This window comes from Octodon degus, unplaced genomic scaffold, assembly GCF_000260255.1.
Source record: "Octodon degus isolate 3935 unplaced genomic scaffold, OctDeg1.0 scaffold00065, whole genome shotgun sequence".
Classification (NCBI taxonomy): Eukaryota; Metazoa; Chordata; class Mammalia; order Rodentia; family Octodontidae; genus Octodon; species Octodon degus.
The window spans coordinates 9,643,186-9,661,501 of NW_004524641.1; positions in this window are offsets into that span (position 1 = coordinate 9,643,186).

The following is an 18,316-nucleotide window of genomic DNA, read 5'->3' on the forward strand; positions in this document are numbered from 1 at the left end:
GTATTCTATGCCTGTGTCGTTGGGCTCCAGGATTGACAGTCCACATCCACTTGGCCACCAGTGGGCCATGGCCTAATCTGCCTCAATTCATCAGCAATTTAAGAATGTGATGGTTTGAATGGAAATCTAAAAGGAGGAACTGAATAAATATACCTATGTATTTTGTTCGCTACTAATCTAATAAACAAATGACACAAATGTCTATTGCTTTGCCATCTTGGTACTTCTTGAAGAGAAATTGTTTTCTTTTAAAAGGAGTACAGGGAAACTATGGCATTTTTAGGTTTTTTTTTTTATTTATTCTGTTTTTGTGTGGTTTGGGTGCTGGGGATTGAACCCAGATCCCATGGCGTGCTAAGCACATGCCCTTCTGCTGAGCTGCACTCCTTGCCAATTTTCTTTGTTTTGATTACCGAACAGTAACGCAGCCAGGCCCTGTGCACGCGCACAGACAGGCACAACTGTGTGACCCTGAGCCAGGCTCTGAGCCACTTGGGGCCTAATTTTCTTTTCCTGTGAAATAAGGAATACATTTTCTGATCTCTTTTCTTTGTAGATTCCAGCAACACAAGAACAAGAGTTTTTTGTTCGTTTGTTCGTTTTTTTGATATATTGCATTTAAGAAGGTTTCTTTTTTTCCCTCTTTAAAATTGTTTTTTAAAAACGCACTTCTTAATCATTTGTTAAGTATTTTCAGATTGTTGTCCAACCAACACATCTTGTAAAACTGAAAATTTCTTTTCTTTTGGAATTTTCTACTCATTAGATAATTCCCTATTTCTGCCTCTGCTCCCTGTCCCTAGTAACTACCATTCTACTTTCTGCCTCTATGAATTGATGACTCCAGACTGTGCCTAGACCCCTGGCACTCTGGATGGCTGAGGCAGGAGGATGACAAACTTGAGCCTCACCTGGGAAATTTAGTGACTTAGCAAGACCCCATCTCAAAATAAAAAAAATATCAAGAGGTCCGAAGGTGTAGTTCAGGAAAGCCTTATAGTGCAAAGGCCTTGCTAAGATAGAGTGATTGACACACTGGCTGTTAAGGCATAAACAACGTCCTTCAAGCAGTGCAAGTGGTTTCATCAGGAGCTTTCAGAACAGGTGGGATGCTGGGCTAGCTAAAAAGGGAGGTACTAAGTCCTCAGAAAAGAGTGCGAACCCAGGCGCCAGGCACTGTGCTTCTTTGCTCAGTCTTGGCCTCTCTGGTCTGCATTTCTCACGGGTTTGGGCACCCAGTGGTCGATGTGCTGGCCAGAACAGTAAGACCATAAAATCATAGATTTGCATGATTTCTGATGATTTTACTTTCTTAACCCAGTTAGTTTCTTTAACAAGGAAGCTTTGCCTTAGATGGTTCATAAATATTGGTATCAGCCAACCCATAATACGTCTATTTTATAGACACTCAGAAAGTATGCCTGCCCACCCATAGGAACTCTAACGATGATTGGCATTTCTTCTGAGGGATTTTATTTTCCAACAGCAAATTCTTCAAAGACTCGCTGAAGAGAGCAGAAGCCACCTTTATGGTGGACACAATTTTCTTTCTCTCCCATACTCTAATTCCTGGCGGGCTATAAAGCTATCAGGCTCATTTCCATATCAAACAAAGAAGAGGCAGGAAAATACTCTCCTGATCGACATAAAAAGACACATTACTGGAGATTGTCTAAGAACTTGTTTTTATGGCCAAAATTAGCAAATTATTCACAGTAATAGGTGAGTCAGATGACAATAGTGTTTAAGAGAACAAAGCCACTCGTCAGGACTGGACCCCCAACATGCCCCAAGGCAGGTTCCCAGCTGCCAGAGCCTCTCTGCGCTGACAGCCAAGAGGCTATAAAAAAGAAAGGAAAAGAGACAGCCAGGAAGTCTGCCACTTAGCCAGACACAGCTACCAGAAAATGCATTCCAGGGCTGCTCCCAGCTGTCCAGGGCTCTGTGGGTGGCCCCTGGTTATGGAAGGGGCACATGTGGGTCCCATCTCTTTAGTGGGCCTAGGGAAACTGGGGGAGCTTCAGTCACCCACTAGCAATTTCTTTCTTGATCTGAAATCCTTTGGAGATTTTGGAGGCTTCAGCCTAAACCTGAGCTGCCACCTGCGAGGCCTACGCAGCTGGCTTCTCGACCTGCTCTCAAAGGACATCTTTTTAATAATCTACTTAAAAATGTTAATGTGCACTGGGGCACTAACAGTTAAAAACATGCTTGGCATCTTTCCATAGGAGCTCTGTCCCGGGGACAGTGTATCGCGGGAACTCAGCCACACTTTCTAGGAGGTCATGGTCAAAGATTATATTGACAAGGCCTGAAACTGGACCTGGCACCTGGGAGCGAGAGAAAAGGTCCCACTGCAGGATTTAGAACCCATCTGTGGGCAATGGCAGTACGAAGCCCAGTCAAGCAAGGGCTCTGGAATCTCTGCTCTGCTTGCTGGTCACTTCTGTCTTAGCAATCCCCTCCCCCAGGGTAGGGTGTGTGGCGTCCTGGTGCTCTACCAGGTGACAGACAGCAGGGGTCCCATAACAACAATGTCTCCACTTAAGAGAATGCCTGCGACCCTAGGGATTCCAGGCTCTGCACAGAGGTGCTTAGCTCTGGCTGCAGGTGAGAATCATCAGGGAGATTTCACACCTCTTCAGTGAAGCCTGTGACTAGTGGTGGTGGGGTTTTTTTGTTTTTTTTCCCTCTAACTTTTATATTGAAGGTCTGGGATGTGGCTCTGTGGTGGAGTGGAAACAGCAGGCACAAAGTCTGGGATTTGATTCTACACTCACAAAATCAAACTATTATATTGAAATAATGACACATATGTAGGAATTTGTAAAAATTATAGGGATGTCCCATGTACCTTCATCTGGGTTCCCCAGTGATGTCTCATGTAACTGTAGTAACTGTGTAAAACCAGGAAATTGACATTGATCCGATGTGTGCCTGTCATTCTATGCATTTTTACCATCTGTGTAGGTCCGTGTGATGACAACTGCGAATCATGGGAAATATCCCCCGACTACACGTCTCTTTCCTGCCATCCTTTGTGATCCTGCGCCCCATGTTCTATCCCACTAACCCCTAGCAACCACCAACCTGTTCATTTTTCCAATTTTATCCTTTTGAGAATGTTAAACAAATGGAATTGTACCGCATGGAACCTGTGAATACTGGCTCCCCCCTGCGCCAGCATAGTGTTTTGGAGAGTCGTTTAAGTTGTGTCTACAAACTGTGTGCTCCTTTGTGTCACTGTGTAGTATTCCACTGCATGAATGTGATGGGTTTTTGAACAGCATCACCACAGAGGAACAGGCAGAAGGAAAAGGGGGAAGGGGCTTTATTATCTAGGAGGACACAGAGAGAATCTAGGGAAAATAAGGGATTCTCTAAATTGGAACAAAGAGAGGCTGAGGCTTTTACGGCCTTGTGGCAGCTTGGAGTTTGAAGGGGTTGTTTAGATATACCTAAGGAACTGACTGGGGTCTTCCCTGAGGCAGTGGGGAGAGATGAAAGGAAACTGCACCCTGGGCTGAGTGGTTAAAGAAGGGGGAATGTGGTCTCTGGGAAGATAAGCTGTTGTTTTAAGGGCTTCAGCCATCTTAGATGATCAATAATTCAGCAATTTATACTAGGGCCAGACCCTATCACTATTGTTCATCCAATCACTTGTTAAAAAATATTTGGAGGGTTTATTCCCGGTTGGGTCTATCACAAATAAATCGGCTGTATTCAGGTACATTTCCATGCTTGTGTGAGGATATAAATTTTCATTTCTTCTGAAGCTTCCTAGTGATTCCAACGAGAATCAGGGCTAAGAATCCTTGGGCTGAGGGGAGGGGCAAAAAGTGGTAACAAATGTCTCAGCCCTGGATCAAGTCCTCTGGGAGGCAGAGCACTGTGTGTCAGGTCCTGGGTCAGAGTGCACGGGTGCATGCATGCTGGAGCCCAGCTGCCTGGACCACCTCCTGGCCCCAGCACTGGTGGCTTAACCTCACTCCGGCTCAGTAACCCATCTGTGAGCTGGGCTGGGCACACCAACCTCAGGCAGTGTGGTGGGCACACAGGAGGCTCACAACATAGCTTCTTTTTTTTTAAATTATTTATTTATTTATGTGTGTGTGTGTGTGTGTGTGTGTGGCCAGCCCAGCCCACCAGGGGGCGGGGCTGGCTGGCATGTGGTGCTGGGGGATTGAACCGTGGTCCCTGTGCTTTGCTAAGCTTGTTCTAAGTAGGTGCTTTAGACCACTGAGCCATCTCACCAGCCCAATAAATTTCTTTTCTTTTTTTTCTTTTTTTTTTTTTTTTGGTGGAACTGGGGATTGAACTCAGGCCCTTGCGCTTGCCAGGGAAGCGCTTAGTCTGCTGAGCCATCTTCCCAGCCCTCAACATAGCTTCTTGTTACTGTGAAAAGTAAACTTCTGTCATAGTGGTTCTGGCTTAAAGAGCCTCTGTGACTATTACACTGACACTTGAGAGGCCACATATGAGCTCTGATGGACGTGTGTGTTGGTGCCCTGCGGTGGACCCTTCGCTTGTGCTGAGGTCTCAGGGTGGTGGCACTTTTCCTTGAGACCCTTCCACTAGTTTTTGCCTCTTTGGTGTGTTCCACAGAACCTTAGCTTACCCATTACTCTTAGGACATTTCCTCCTGGACATTGGAACCACCTCCTGAGGTACCTACCTGCATTGGTGTGCACATTCCTGAGAGGTGGATACTGGGTGTCTTCTTCCAGTGGTCCCTCTGGTACTTAGCATGGGCCTCATTGAATGTGAATGAGCCAGGGCCCTGTTAGTGAGTGTAGCAGGCAAAGATTGAGCGCCTGCTTAGTCCCCTGGGTCCAGGCTAAGGAAGGCCCTGCAGAAGGCGAGCCTGAGTCAGTCACTGCCTTGTCTCTGCTGAGTCTCCAGCCCTCAGGTTCCCACAGTGAGTGCTCAGAGTTCAACACGGCAAACAGGAGGACATGAACCAGGGCAGCAACATGGGCGCCACGGAGCCCATCAGAGCAAATCGAGTCAGGACTTAGAATCTCTGAGATGAGCTCAAGCTGTGTGTGGTAGAGGAAGTCAAGTAGCTTCTCACCCCCATGGGTATGTATGTGCCAATTCCGGAGAACATTAATTTAGGCACAGACTCTGGTGCCAGACTGCCTAAGTGTCAGTCCCAGCTCCTCCACATAATATTTGGTGGCTTTAGGCCCTTAATTCTCTGTGCCTCATTTTCTCATCTATTAAAGGGGGACAGTAACAACTTCCTAGTTCACAGACATAAAGGGCTTAGAACGAGGCACAGAATTTAAAATTGTTAAAAATCGCACAAATAAATACAATGAGAATAAAGGATTGCTGTGAGAATCAAATGGAAGGGACGCTGATTCGTATCGTCTACATACAATTCTGGTGAGGCTTAGCAAAGAAGATTTGGCTTGCTATTTTAGTCTCCATTTACAATTCCACACTCCGATAAATATCCGGAAAACAGTGCGGCTGAAGCAGGGAGCCGCGGGACGCCAAGTAACCAATCCTTTCAGGAGGGACCAGAAGTTGTCACCATCTGATGTCTGCCTTGTGGCTGCATGAAAGGACGTTGGGGGTAGAAGTCCAGTTCCTAGTGGACAGGTGTTTGAAACCCAGAGCCATCCTTGCAGTTGGCACCCTTGGTGAGGTCTCCGCAGACAGGAGAGGATTAAGTCGAGAGGAGACCAAATTGCTCTTCCACCTGGTGTGGTGGCCCCAGCAGGACGGGGCTGAGGCTCAGTGACAGAGCCTGGGCAACCAGAGTGGAAACCTTTGCTGCTACTGCTTATGCTCTGTTTTGCAGAGAAATCTCAAGTTCTGGTCCCCAGAGCAGTCAATCCGACAACTTTCATAGACACTGTCATGTTCGAATTATACTTCCATCTGGCCACAACTGTTTCAAAGAGTCACATGCATCTTTTTCATTATCAAAAGAATAATGTAATTAATGCAAAGTTTGAGGCTCTGAATTCAGCTGTCAGAAGGGGGGGGGCGGGAATCAGTGTCATGGACATTACCTTTTCTTTAGAAGCTTTTCAAAGAAAAGAGAATATCACCAATGAAATGAGTTTTGAGGCATTTTATTCTTGCTTTCTATTAGTTCAATTTTAAAATTGATGTTTATGACTATATAGAGGTTTTCAGAACTCAAGTAAAATGTACAGGCAAAATTAGAAACATGATAAAAATACAGTTCCCTCTGACACCAAAATATAAATAGTTATGGAATTAGAAATCTTTGGAAGTTTCTAAGTTACTCTAAGAAATGATTTGCAGATACAACCCATGAGAAGAACACAGGCAGAGCAGTATTGTTAATTAGCAGTGTGCTCTATTGTTCCAGGGACAATGTTGTAAGGTCAGAGGATCCTGGTGACAGAGGCAGAATACCGGAAAGAATTTTGGAGGATGAAGTGTCCCTTGATCGTGGCAGATCATGCTCAAGGGGCCTGACCCCAGCAGTCCTGCCCTCCGGGGAAGCACTCTACATGCCAAGGGCAGCTTATTCCTGGCATCCTTGCCGCACTCCCGCTCTCCTCTGACCATATCCTTGGAGACCAGGTCTCCATGGTGACACCTGCCCCACCTTGGACACGGCCCACTCACTGGGGCTTAGGGCTTGGGATTCAGCCATACTATGTGAGAATGTAACACAGCACTCTTCAGCCAGTACTTTGAGAGCTGTCTCTGCAGGGGCTCTGGCCCACTAACGTCACCTTCCAGTATCTAACCCTGGTGTTTGCTTAGATTTTCCTATGCACAATCCATTGCTTTTTGTTTACAAATCACCTTCCTCTTGGAAAACCAGGAAGAGAGTGGTTTCAATTTGCCTAAAGATGCAGGAAGTTCAGCAGTGATATCTCCCAAGTGTAAGGTGTTGAGGAACCTGGGGAAGGAGTTGGGGCCCTCCTATCCCTGTTACTTCCTAGAAGAGTTCATCCTGTACCCTAAAGACTTTACAGAGACTCTGTGGGAAGAACAGATTCTAGACTGAAAACATTCGAATCATACTTATCAGTTCTCCCAAGCCAGGACACGGTGGGCAGACTGTGTGGAACCTTAGCTTGCAGGACCGCAGCTGAATCCTTGCTGGGCAGCGACCCTCCAATGGCACAGACCATGAGGCACCCTGGCCTAGACCTTCCTGCTTCTCTCTCCTGTCAGTCCACTTCCCAGGGTCAGGCAGCTCCTTCTCTGTATTTATTGAAAGTTCAAATGAAGGGCCAGGGAGATAGCTCAGTGACGTAAGAGCCTGCCTGGCATGTGCAAAGTGGGGAGTTAGATTCTCAATACCAAAAAAAACGTTCAAATAAAAATTGAAAAAGCAAATACCAATCTCCAACCCCATCAGCTCCTCTTGCTAGCTCGTTGCCAGTCACTTTTATGTTATCTTCCATGTCCCAGACTTACTGTCACATACTAAAATCATAATGTTTATTACATAAGTCTTCCAATCTTTTGTTTAATTTTACTGTAAATAATCTATCACATTTTTACATAATTAATGAAATTTAATTTCTAATAGTTGTACAACAATTAGAAATTTGGCAACATTTATTGAGAATCTAATAATGCTGTTTATAAAGCGTTTCCTCTGGATGACTGGTATCAACTCCAACCCAGAACCATTTAATAGGAAATACAAAGGTTTAAAACAGGATTAGATAATGTTAAAGAATGAATTAAATTGTAATTTTTGATTTCTTCAAATAAAAATAATACATGTCTATTGAAGGGAAAAGAGCCATCTGCTTTCTTCTCTTAAACATTGCATTCCAAATAACAGTTACTAAATGCCCAATGCAGAAAGACAATGTCATCAACCTTACAAAGTGTCTTTTTTATTATTTTGATTTATTTATTTATTATTAATTTTATTGAGAAACAAATAGCATTGAGACAGTTTCAAAACAGGTTAGTAGGACATTTGCAATAATTAATGCATTGCATATTGTTGTCTTCATAGTAGTTATTCATAGTAGGAAAGTGTAAGTCTTAAAACAAACGAACAAACAAGAAAGTGTCAGTCTTCCTATGTTTCTCATGGTTACCTGGACTGAGGATGGAAAAGAGCATCTCAAGTGCTTTCAGGAGTCTACACAAAGGCTGGGTGTGTAGCTCAGTGGCTGAGTGCTTGCCTACCATGTGTTAGGCCCAGGGTTTGATGTCCAACAATGAAAAGAAAAACAGTAAACAATAAAAAAATGTACAACAACACTCTTTAATGAACAAGCTTCTTGTCCTACCATATGAACCATTTTATTGATTGATTTTCTTTCAATCAGATTTTAGTGGTACATTTTAGAAGCACATAATGATCACACCATCGTGGGAACTTGTACCTGTTCACGATGTAACTTGCTTCTTTTTTTTCCCATACCCCTCCCCCTTCAATCTCTGTTCCTCTCCCCATTTACAATAGTTTTGTTTCTATGTTTTCCTTTTTTTCTCATTTTTATTTTTATTTTTCCCTTCTCTGCTCTTCCCTTCCCCTTCTTTTGCCCCCCTCCCCATTTGAACATTTTCTTCCTATTTCACAATATCTATTATACACTTTGGTCCTTATTTATACTTCGCCTTTCTCACACCAGGGAAACAATGTGATATCTATACACGTGTGCTATATTTATTTCACTTGAGAGTACAGTCTCAAGGTCCATCCAGTTACCTAAAGTGGCTTGAGTTTATCCTTTTTATGGCAAAGGAATACTACTCCATTGTATAAAAAAAATAAAACAAAACACGTCTTCTTATCCATTCACAATTTGATGGGCGTTGGATCATTTCCAAGATCTAGCTATTACAAACTGTGCTGCTATAAACATGGGTGTGCGTATTTCACTGTGATATGACGTTTTTCGCTACTTTGGGAAGATACCCAAAGGGGAATAGTTGGGCCAAATAGAATCATTAGTCCTTTTTTTTTTTTTTTGCAGAACCGGGGCTTGAACTCAGGCCTTTTTGCGCTTGCCAGGGAAGCGCTTATTCCACTGAGCCATCTCCCCGGCCCCAGTCCTTGTTTTTTGATGATCAATTTTTTGAGACAGGTTCTCACCATGAAGATTAGACTGGCCTTGAACTCACTAGCCCAAGCTGGCCTCGAGCTTACAGGTCAGAAAGTTGATGTCAATGCATATTCCCACTAGCAGTTTCCCATTTTCCAGAATCCTCACTAATACTGGATACTTTCAAGAAGAAAACTGCCACAGTGTTAATTTTTTTATTTTGGTGTTGGGAATCGAACTCAGGACCTTGTACTTGCCAGGCAGGTGCATGTGCCACTGAGCTACCTCTCCATCCCCAAAAGTGCCAGTCTGAAATTAAAAATGTTTTACTGGTAATTTCTATATTATTACATGTGAAGTTAAACACTTTTTTTTTTTGTTTTCCTCTTTTGGTTCCAGGAGTCAAACGCTGAGCCTCGTACTTGTCAGGCAGGTACCGCGCTGCTGAGTTACATCCCTGGCCCAAGATGTTTTTTCATGTATCAATTTGTATTGTTCCGAGAACTACAAACTGTATTTTCTTGGAGTTCAGTTTTCCTAATGGTTTGTAAGAGCTCATTACTGTCCTAAAGACAAGAGGTACACCTTGCTTTCCATTGCATTCTTGGTGCTTCATTACTGTCAATCCATATTTGTTAGGTGAAAGTAACAGTATAAGTGTCCCAAGGTCCTTTGCAGCTTACATTTGGAATTTAGCATTTAAAAATATTAGTCAGCTGACGTGGCCTGTAATCCCAGCTGCTCAGGGGGCTCAAGCAAGAGGATCTCCAGGCAAAGCAGAGGCCAGCTTGGGCTGGAGATAAGGCCCTGGCTTGCAATAAAGCAGAGGCCAGCCTGGGCCAGAGAGAAGGCTCTGGCTCGCAATAAAGTTTTAAAAATGTTAAACACTCTAGAGCTATAGGTCAATGGCAAAGTGTTTGCCGGGGCATAGGCAAGGCCCTGGATTAAATTCCCAGGGTAGCCAAACCACACAGGAAGACTATCTACAGTCACATGAACACACACCATACACACACACCATACACACACACACACACACACACACACACACACACACACACACTTTAGAACATCTGTAAGTACAGTTCGCTGGCTCCGAATACATCTGCATTGTTTTGTCACCACCACCACCATCCATCTCCAGAATTTCTTTCATCTTCCCAAACGGAAATTCAGTATACTTTAAAAAAAAATAGCTATTTCTTCAGTGAAATTTAATAGACAGTGTCTTCAATGTGGAGAGATCACAAATTTTCTTTACTGAAACCCATTTTTAAAAAATGATTTTAAAAATGATAATGTAAAAATACAAAGACTGTGTATCCTTATGTTTGCCTTTGGCATTATGTATAATAAGGCCTTCCTACCCAAAAAAAGTAATGATGCATTCAAATAGTTTCTTTGTTTTGTTGTCTTTTGAGGCAGGCTCTCACTGTGTGGTTTAGGCAGACTTTAAAGTCACTATGGAATGCAGGATTATGTAGACCTGAAACTTCAGGAGATCCTTTTTGCTTCAGCCTCCCAGTGTTGGGGTTACGGGTAGGCACACACCAGCGTCAAATACTTTCTCCTATATATTTTTCAATAGTTTCTTTTACGTTTTACATTTTCTTTTCTTTATCTAGAATTTTTAAAAAATAAAGTAATAGTTAATACTCATTGAGAGAGCATTCTCCACTTGTCTTTCATGCTGCTGGATGTTGTGCAATCAGAGGTCCTAATTACCATTGTCCTCAGCTGTCATTTTAAGGATGTTTGTGATGAACAGCTTTGGGGAAAATAGAGACAGTGTCCTGTTAAGAGCAGAGGGTAGCTAAATGATTGTGCAATACCTTCATTCTGGGGATCACAAAAGGATTTAGTTCCTTTAAGCCTGGAGTTGTTCTCCTTTAAACCACCCTATTCTGCCAAAAGCCATGAGACTATGGTAGGCTAGTTCACAATCTTTTTTTCGTTTTGTTTTTTGGAGACAGGGTCTCACTATGCAGTTCGGGTTAGCTTTGTGCTCATTTTTGTAGCCCCCAGGCTGGTCTTGAACTCACAGAGATCCTCCTGGCTCAACCTCTAGAGTCCTGGGATTACAGGCATGTGCCTCCGCATCCGGTTCCGGGGCTGCACGGTGGGTGCCCGCATCCAGGGCTGGGATGGCGTGCCCAGGGGTCTGGGGTGGAGACCATATGGCATGTGGGGCCAGGAATTGAACCCAGGTCCTTGTGCTTTCCAGGTAGGTGCTTATGCCTCTAAGCTATCTCTCTGGCCCCAAGTTCATGACTCTTTTATTTTTATTTTTTTTATTTTTTATGTATTTTGTGCAGGGTCTCATTATGCAGCTCAAGCTCTAGTGATCCTCCTGTTTTCAGCCTCCCCAGCGCTGGGATTACAGGCGTGCACCACCATGGCTGGTCTTGGTGGCCAGCTCAGCGCACCCAGGGGCAGGGCCAGTGTGGCATGTGGTGCTAGGAATCGAATCCCTATCCCTATGCTTGCCTAACCAGGCACTTAGTCTGCTGAGCTATCTCGCTGGTGCTTACAATTCTTGACAAAGCTCAACTTTACTGAATCATTTCTTGGCTGATTTGAAATTTCACCTGTGTTGTAAAGAAACACTTAAATATATTTGTGTTTATTTTATGTCCTTGTGTATGCCATTTCTCTTTGTATATCTGGAAGCCAGTAAAATAGTGTTATTATATGTAATTTTATAGTACATTTTCACATGCAGTGGTAAATATCTTCCCTCCCTATTTTTCCCCCTCCTTGTCACTGTCAGTCTTTTGGGGGCTTTTTGTACTAGATGAATGGTAGCTGACACACAGCAAGTATTCAATAAATAGCTTTTGAATGACATGAATGAATTAAGAATTATTTTGTGAAAGAATCCCTTTTGACTGTTTGGAATTCACTATAAATATGAAACTAGAAATAATTTAGGGAGCTGGGGATATAGTTTAGTGGAACAATTATCTCAGCAAACTTAGCACTTTTTAGCAGGCTTTATCATTTATCATCCTGCTTTTTCAATAACGTGTTGTGTTTGCCTTTGCCAGGGGTGTTATAGTTCACTCTCAGGAAAGATATTTTCATTTTTGGAAACTGATGTCAAATAGAACATTATTTGTGAAGTGCATCAGGGCAGGGATGCAAATACTTGAACTTGGCCTACCGCTGAAGGCCTCTTTGGGATTGTGCCTGGGGACTGCAGCGTTTGGTGCCTGTTCTCTGCTGGTCAGTTCTTGGGCAGCTGGGGAGGTGCGGGGCCACTGAGGGTAAGCGAAGTCCTGTGCCCGGTGTCCGAGGCTACAGCCACGCCAGCCGGCTCTGGGCACTTGCCTCCCCTACTGATGTGTGCTAAGTTTCTTAATCTGGAAGCAGCAAAGGTGGCAAATGTTCCTCAGCCGCACACTGTTCACTGATTCCAGCTCCCCGGGTGCCTTGGTGCTAGTCATAGCTAACTGATCATGTCAACTTGAGGAAGAAACACCCAACTAAATTGGCTCAGTGTAGTTCTGGGCGTGAAGACCCACCCGAGGGCAGCTCATCACCTGAACGGAATGAAGGGAAGTGAAGCAGGAAAGATGGCTTCTGCTGCTTCAGAGGGGAGCGCCAGTCTTTGCCTTCCTCGTCAGCCTTCCATCGCAGACCCTCCTGCCTCCTGATGCAGACTCACACCGGGCCTGCAGTGGGCTCCAGGCTGTCCACCGGATCCTTCCACTTTCTCCTGGCATGGACAAGCCTTTTGCATCCTTCCACACCTGGCTTTGTGGGTGGCCACTATAAGCTAATCTTATATGTTCTTTTTCTGGGGCTGAGTGTTCTGGAAATTCAACTCAGGACCTCACACTCATGTTTTCCAGGCAGGTGCTGTGTCACTGAGCTAAATCCCTGGCTATATATTCTTATATATTTGTATATCTTGCATTAAATCTCTTTCTGTAATAAGCACTGACTGATACAATGCTGGTGAGAGGGCCAACCAAATACCTCAGCGGATTAAAGTGCCTGCAAGCAGGCACTTGGGCCTAGGGTTCTATCCCTGGGCCTGCTGTGCTCCTCTCCTCACCCTCCACCTGCTGTGCTCCTGCCCCCTCCACCTGCCCGCACATGCTGAGACAGCAATTGAGACTGGGCATGGTGGCACAGGCCTGTAATCCCAGCTCTTGGGAAGCTGTAAACAGGCTCAACACTACGAGTCTGATCTAGTAGTGAGACCCTGAACACCCTGTAAACCTCCCCCCTCCAAAAAAAGTGCTAGTGAGAGAGAAAAATAAAAATACAGTACTCAAGGGCTGGGCGAGCTGGTGCCTGTCTTTAATCCCATCACGCAAGAGACTGAGGCAGGAGGACTGCCTAGAATTCAAGGCTAGTCTGGGCCACATAGTACAAGGCCAACCAGGACCATGGCCTGTCTCAAAAACAGAATAAGCCAAAACAAAACAAAATATAAAACACTACTCTATAGAAAAACAAATGATTTTCCCACACAGGATCAGTGGGTTTCATAGGAATGTCTTCATTTTTCTCTTATGCTCAGGGTGAACTACATTTGTATATCCTAGAAAATGGAAAATGTTATAATTTATGGACCAGGGAGGTGGTAGCTCAGTGGCTTAAGTGCCTGCCTGTCAAACATAAGGCCCTGAATGTGATCCCAGTACCACACCCCCCCACACCCCCACATGATTTCTATCTCTATTTCACCTGTACCATTAAATGCACAATTTACACCAGTTTGTCTTTGGTACCTACATGTAGTTCACAGAGAAACAAAGGGTACTGAGCTATCAGAGGTGGTCACTGTAAGTAACCGCCTTCTAACCTCAAGATAAATCTAGGTCTCATATACTTTAATGCTTTTTTTCCTACAAAGCAAAGCTACATTTCTATTTTTTCCCCACTTGAAACTATTCCCAGAATTTAGATCTGTAAGGCACAAGGAAACTACATATGATATCTAGGTACAGTGACTTCTAGGTGATCGTACTGTAGTGAAGGTCTTGTGACCTCTGTTTTAAAGCCAGTGACGAGAAAACAAAAATGTTACACGGATGGAAAGCCAGACTTCTGCTCATGGTTGCTAGGCTGAGCTTCAAATTACTTCCATCATTCTCCAAAGTGGAAGTCCTCTGCCCCAAATTTAACTGTCAAACTCACTCATACCACTCAGGAAAGTTTGCAGTTGTGTAGATGAAGCCTAAACATACCTGTAGTAGAACAGAATAGCTAAAGTACCCCCCTAAAGAAATACACTTTAAGACAATGAACAAATCATGGCCACTGAGGAATTAGGAACGGCATTAGGTTAATGTTGGGAACTAGCGCGTTGGCTGAACTCTTTCAAGTGGAATTATTCACCGTGCCTTTTGCAACCACTTACACACTTTGCTACCTGGAGGCCAAATACCACTAATAGTCTAGAGAAAGAGGCCAAGTAGAAGCTACAAGGAAAAAAGGTGCTTGATACGATGAAAGCTGCGATGACTTAGTGTTCTAAAAAGGTGTGTCACGTTTTAATTGATGTTTATTGTGGCAACATAGCTGCAGTTGTGACGGCCTAGACTTCAGGTCTACTGTAGGTTCACAGACTAAACAAAGCTTCGTCATATGGGAAGCCGCTGCTCAAGCAGGCAGCAAGCACATTTGCAGAAAGAGCAGGGTTTGTAGCCTTGGGAGAAAAATAGTTGCGAAATGCCGTTTTACTGGTAGAAAACAAGGACTCCAAATTTTGGAAAATATTTTAAGTACGAAAGATCCTGTGAGATTGTGCGCTGAAAATAACTTGAGCCGAGCATTTTCCCATTCCCTGAGAGCTGGGCTTGTAATTTACATGACAGGATTAGGAAGGTTCTATGCCATTCTAAGCTAATTATGTAAATAGGAAATTTTCCCTCTCATTCCTCATGACAAAGTATTTACCATTTATGAACACTAACTTCCCTAAACGTTTAGTTTGCTTCCTTCTGTAATGCTGTGTGTAGTTGCCTTAAAGTGCTGTTAACACTTTTGTCAACAAGCATTAAAACAAATCACCAGGCAACTCTTGAAAGGCAAAAGTTAAATTCCTAGGTGAAAATGATGAAATATATTCTTTGAGTAGTTACCTAATTTGGCAAAGAGGAATTTGTTTTTATTGCCTCTCCCTTAAAAAAATGATAATTTTCTCCACTAGATTTTTTTTTTCTCCTTTAACTTTTCATAATGTTTCAAGGCTTTACGACTTGGCAAAGACAAGTTGGGACAGATTTCTTTATTTTCTCTTCTGGACTAAAACGAAAAACCCCCACTTTCCAAACTGTTACCACCAAAGAGTTTATTAAATGGCTGAAAAAGACAGCTGGTCCCACCATCTGTTAAAATTTTTCAGGGGCCAAATAAAACAGGTTACACCTTTAGCCCTGCCAAGTCTTGTGATACCCCCTCCCTCCCAAGGCCCGGGGAGGGCTAATCTGAATTTCACGCTCTGATTTTGCGATTGCTACTGTCTGAGCTTCCTCTGCAAGCTTCTCCTGGTAACCTCTCTTTTTTAGTTACAAAGCTATTCTCACTTTCCAACAAGACCCATTTGCAATCCATTACCTGACACCTCTGTAGTCTCTATAGTTACTCCCAGGGACTACAAGGCAATGCCCAGATGCCTAACTAATTTCTGACTTTTTGAGCCAAAGGGGAAAGCCAAAAGTAAGGTTCTGTTGTTTGCAACCATTTTTTTTTTCTATAAATGCTAATGGAGGTAATTCAGATTTTGGAACAAAGGCTTAGCTGCCACACACTGCAGGTGTGAAAGGGTTGAAACAAAAGAGAGGCTAACCCTAATGGTATTTCTTGTCATTAACAATTCTTTGATGTTCACGCAGGAGCCTCCCTTTTATCTTTTAGTTTTTCAGCCATCTTTGTTAACACGCAGCTCAATTGAATTTTCCCCCCACCTCCTCCTGGCCTTTACAGACATCTGCAAAATGTTTATGCTAAGTTAGTTTCCACCGCATCCTTTAGTACCAAGGCAAAGTAAAATGAGATAAAGCTTGTGAGGTTATTATTAAAACATCAGTAAGTTTCTATCATTAAGCTGAAGGGGAAGATCAATAAAAAAGGAGCACTTAATGTTGCTTTAATAAGGACGAGTTTCCTGTAACAGGATTTGGGATTAACTTTAGTATCGCTGAAGTGGACTACGCAATAAAGACATTGCTGTGATCAGAAGAAGGTGACTTGCTTTTACCCAGTTAAACTGTTTGCAAATACTTGGGAATGGGCTGGGTCTATTATTTCCTGTTTTATTGAAAGTGTTCATGATGCACATATTTTAAGAATGTTTACCAGAGCCTTTTCTTCCTGGTGTCAGTTCCTGGCCAGCTGCCAAAGACTTTTCGAAGCAGGTTTGCCTGTTTGTCTTTTGGTCCACTTAGGATGAGGAGGAAAGAGGGGATGAGATGACAGACAGTAGGGCTGCAGCTTCAGAAAAGCTTAGCTTGCTTCGATGACAGCAAAATGTAGGGAACAGTCAACACTACATAATATACGGTCCTCAGCTATTCAGCAGCGGGCTCTGCAAAGACAGAGGATACAGGGAGGGCAAAGTAGATTCATATGCTTCACGCCCAAATAGCTTGGCTGGTTTTACTATTTATTTACTACCTTGAGTGTGCACTGGCTTGAATAAAGCAGAAATGTTTAATTGCTTCTGAATCAATACTTCCTTTCTTTTCACAGGGGTGAGTTGTTTCTTTAACTAGTTAACCTTTTCACCAGTATAAATTGGGGATCTCTCCAGGTAGTTAATTTGTTCCCATTTGAGAACTTGTTTTTTGGCAAGTATTAATTGAGACCCAACTGAAATGCCGAGTAACAGCCGAAGGAGACACACAACTCTCTCAGCCTTCATACATAAGGTTTAGCCAAAACGTCAACTGGTAGGGAAAAGATAATAAGCAAAGATAAAATACAAATTCATGTTAACAATGTATCTATTTTATGACTTTCCCTTCATATTATTTAATAATTCTCAGCATTTATATGATGCTTTTCATCTTCAAAGCACTTTACAAATGTTAGCTAATTAACTACGAGGTAATGAGGCCTGGATGCTAATGCTGTATTAAGCTTTCTCTAGCTCAGATTATAAAGTAAAAACGGAGATGTATGTATTCATACATTTTTTAAAGTGGCATCAGATGGTCTTAGAGATTTTGTGAATAAGAGATTCAGGCATTTTGAGTAACTTATGTCTCGAAAAATAAAAACTCTCCAGCAATTCAGAGGTTGATGAAAGGTGAGGTTCTCTCGTGAAGCAGACAGTCCACAAACTTTCTTTTATCTCAGCCTTGATTGTTTCTGTTTGTTAGTTTCACATTGGTCTCTCCTGTTGCCTAATAACACAGGACAGTCCTGAAGGAAGGACACTTGGGACAGGTGCTCACTCTGGTTTTTCCAGAGAAAGCGCAAAGCTCAGTAAGAAAAAAAAAATGCTTAAACATTTGTGTTCTGTTTCACTATTTTGTGCAATTGTAGTCAAATTTTGCTATTTTAGAATGTGCCTCTGTGTGTGTGTGTGTGTGTGCGTGTGTGTACATATGTATGATGCTCTGTGGATAGTTTGATACCATGTAAGCCCTAAATTTTTATTTAGTTTAATTTTTTTTTTTTCTGGTACCAGGGATCAAACTCAGGACCTTGTGCTTGCCAGACAGGCACTTATGCCACTGAGCTATCTCCCTGGCCCTATGCCGTAAATTTTTAAAAGAAAATCCTGCTTAATTAATTTAAAATACTATCCTGCGATGTAAGATGGGCCAGACTGAAAAACAAAGTCGCTAATAAAAACTCTATACTTCGTAGTGGACTTGGTTTTTTTTTTGGCAGAACCTGGGATTGAACTCAGATCCTTGGGTTTGCCAGTCAAGCGCTTATCCTACTGAGCCATCTCCCCAACCCCTTGGACTTGGGTTTATAAACTAATAAACATACCCCCATATGAGAATGAATAGTTACAGTAAGCCCATGAAGCAGGTCTTTTTTTAAATTACAGTATTGTATGTTTGCAGACACACTGTTTACACTGCTTGTGTGAAGGTAGGACTCCTGTGCTGAGCTCTTAATTGGGAAAAGCCAAGAAAGTTAATCAGGTTCTTTTTATTCATGAATAATATTTTTTCCGTACTGGGGATTGAACCTAGGGCTTCACCCATGCTTGTAAATGCTCTATCACTGAACTATGTTTCCAGCACCACATGAGTAAGATCATAACAATTCTGAGGAAATTTTGCTTAAACCACTGAAAAATCTCCCATACTCTGATTAGAGAATTC